The sequence below is a fragment of the Triticum dicoccoides genome, chromosome 3A, assembly GCF_002162155.2.
Source record: "Triticum dicoccoides isolate Atlit2015 ecotype Zavitan chromosome 3A, WEW_v2.0, whole genome shotgun sequence".
Taxonomy (NCBI): domain Eukaryota; kingdom Viridiplantae; phylum Streptophyta; class Magnoliopsida; order Poales; family Poaceae; genus Triticum; species Triticum dicoccoides.
The window spans coordinates 632,921,151-632,924,758 of record NC_041384.1 but is presented as its reverse complement, the minus strand read 5'-3'; positions in this window follow the sequence as shown (position 1 = coordinate 632,924,758).

The window sequence follows — 3,608 nt, the reverse complement described above, 5'->3', positions numbered from 1 at the left end:
GCGGCCTAAGCTTTTAGGGACTCAAAACCTCTTGAACATCGACCAGTCTCTCGCCTTATCATGACAGTCAGTTTTAGCTTTCTCTACTGAGGTGCTTAGCCCAGCAGAACCGAGGCCCAATCGCAGTAGTTCTCCCAGTGCTACCTTAGCCGATATAGCGGAATGTAAGGTACCAAAACATGGGAGCCGGGCAAACCCAACTATTGACCCAAGACGTGATTTGCTGATGCATATAATGCTATAAGTTCGGGGTGCCGCACTATCGAAAGTGTTCGGACTTCTCACGCCGTATTATGGGGCATGCTTAAGCCCCTAGCGTATTGGCCGTACCAGAGTGTACGGGTGATGGATGTCATGACTGAACATATATATAAAAAGGAAGAATGCAATAATAGTCTTAATGCTATGCATTTTTTATTCAAAAAGGTGCGTTAAAGAAGAATGATACAAGTAGTGCGAGAAGCAAAAAGTAGGACTGTTTGACATGTCCATTCCAAGGGCAAGCTGAGGAATAGTATTAAAGCAAATATTTCACTCGTTATCGTAATCCACCTGGGAGTTCCGTGGTGTGACGTAGCTTTCTGCCTCCTTGGTTGCTGCCTCATGTGTTCGGCAATCACGCTGCCGGACAGGGTTTCCAGAGATTAAAGTCCTGAAAGAGAAAAATAACAAAGCGGGAAGCCCCTAGTGCGGTTTAAGCCGCGACTTGGGGTGTGCCGCCGTCGTGCCCCCTCCCCGCATGTGCCCATGGTATTTTTAATGCGTAATTATGTATGCGTGGCATAGATTTCACCGTTTGGCTGGGGCCAGGGTGGGGGCCGCATTGCTATGCGAGCTCGGGACGTGCCTGGCAGTACAGTTGCCGATTACTCCAGGCGCGCTTGAAGTTGTCCGGGTCCTTAATCGTCGAACTAGTGGATTGCCTTAAGAGGCTGCTTTGCGCTTCTGCTGCGAGGGCCGCAGTGTGCTCCTTCGTGCGGAGAGAGCGATCTGTGTTTCCATTGACTGTGATGACCCCCCGAGGTCCTGGCATCTTGAGCTTGAGATATGCATAATGCGGTACCGCATTGAATCTTGCAAATGCGGTTCGCCCGAGCAGTGCATGGTAGCCACTACAGAACGGGACTATGTCGAAGATTAACTCTTCGCTTCGGAAGTTATCCGGAGATCCGAAGACCACTTCTAGTGTGACTGAGCCTGTGCAATGGGCCTCTACACCTGGTATGACGCCTTTAAAGGTTGTTTTAGTGGGTTTAATCCTTGAGGGGTCTATACCCATTTTGCGCACTATGTCCTGATAGAGCAGGTTCAGGTTGCTGCCCCCATCCATTAGGACTCGGGTGAGGTGAAATCTGTCAATGATTGGGTCTAGGACTAGTGCGGAGAATCCGCCATGACGGATACTAGTGGGGTGGTCCCTGCGATCGAAGGTGATCGAACAGGAGGACCATGGGTTGAACTTGGGGCTGACTGGCTCCAACGAATATACGTCCCTGAGCGCATGCTTCCGCTCCCTCTTGGGGATGTGGGTTGCGTATATCATGTTCACCGTCCGCACTTGTTGGGGGAACCTCTTATGTCCTTCGGTGCTTGGCTGCCGGGGCTCCTCCTCGTCATCTCTATGTGACCCCTTATCTTTGTTTTCGGCATTTAATTTGCCGGCCTGCTTGAACACCCAACAGTCCCTGTTGGTGTGGTTGGCTGGCTTGTCGGGGGTGCCATGTATTTGACACGAGCGATCGAGTATACGGTCCAAACTGGACGGGCCCGGAGTGCTTCTTTTGAATGGCTTTTTCTGCTGACCGGGCTTAGAGCCTTTGAATCTAGCATTGACTGCTGTATCCTCGGTATTGTCGCTGTTAATGCGGCACTTATGCTTGTTGCGACATGACCTGCCATTGCCGTCCTTGGTATCCGAAGTACCATGGTTCTTTGATATGTTATTACTGCGAGCCAGCCAGCTATCTTCTCCCGCGCAAAAGCGGGTCATGAGTGTCGTGAGGGCTGCCATAGATTTCGGCTTTTCCTGACCAAGGTGCCGGGCTAGTCACTCGTCGCGGATGTTGTGCTTGAAAGCTGCTAGGGCCTTTGCATCCGGACAGTCGACGATTTGATTTTTCTTTGTTAGGAACTATGTCTAGAATTGCCTAGCCGATTCCTATGGCTGCTGAATTATGTGGCTCAAGTCATCGGCATCTGGTGGTCGCACGTAAGTGCCCTGAAAGTTGTCGAGGAATGCGGCTTCCAGATCTTCCCAACAGCTAATGGACTCTGCTGGCAAGCTGTTGAGACAATGCCGAGTTGTTCCTTTGAGTTTGAGTGGGAGGTATTTGATGGCGTGTAGGTCATCACCGCGGGCCATGTGGATCTGCAGGAGGAAATCCTCGATCCATACAGCAGGATCTGTTGTGCCATCTTATGATTATATATTTACGGGTTTGAAACCCTCTGGGATTTGATGATCCATTACTTGGTCTGTAAAGCATAAGGGATGTGCGGCGCCTCTGTACTGGGCTATATCGCGACGCAGCTTGAATGAGTCTTGCCTGCTGTGTTCGGCCCGGCTGAACTTACTTTTACTGTATCCGGCGTGACGATTATCGTCTCGCATAGTGGCACGCCCTCGTGATTCGTAGGTCGATCTTGCATGTTTTGTTTTGTCCTCCAATAGGTCTCGCAGGTCTGGCATATTTCCCCATGCCTTTTTATTTGAATGACGTCGGGGTGCGGGCTGAGCTTTTGGCTGGAATGTCTCTCTCTCGCGGCCACAAGGTGGCCGATCAGCCGCTTCATATGCCGGGGATGTAGGTTTTGCTGCTTCCTCCTCCAGTCGGGGTAGCAACCTGCATTTTGGGTAACTCTTGGAGGGGCATTCGAGTTTATACTCTTCGGCCGCCAGGACTTCAGTCCATCTGTCAGCTAGCAGATCTTGATCAGCTTGAAGCTGCTGCTTTTTCTTAAGGCTATTTGTCGTGGCTATAAGCCTGCGCTTGAAGCGCTCTTGTTCGACGGGATCCTCTGGCATGGCGAATTCGTCATCGCCGAGGCTTGCCTCGTCTTCAGAGAGGGGCATGTAATTATCATCCTCCGCCTCTCCATCTGCCGCTCTCTCAGGAGGGCTGGCTCCTCCATCCTCCTACTCTAAATCTTGCTGGAGGGGATTGTTGTTGTCTTCTGCACTGTCCGGAGTGCTATTATCTCCGGTGCCGGTATCACCACTTTTTCCTTGGCGGGACTTAGAGCAGCGCTGCTGACGCCGGCGCTTGGGTTGCTTCTTGGAGGGGTGATCCTCCATTGCCTCATCGCCATTGCCTTCTTTGGGTGTGTCCACCATGTATATATCGTATGATGAGCTGGCTGTCCAGTGCCCTGTGGGCAGTGGTTCCTCTTCGACTCCCGCATCGTCGTCCATACCATCGATGTCTTCGGAGTCAAAGTCGAGCATGTCAGTTAAGTCATCGACAGTGGCTACTAAGTGGGTGGTGGGTGGGCGGTGAATTTCTTCGCCATCCGCATCCCCATCCTGCCGGACGTAGTTCGGCCAGGATCCTTCTGACAAGGAAAGAGACCTTAATGAGTTCAATATGTCGCCGAAGGGCGAGTGCTGA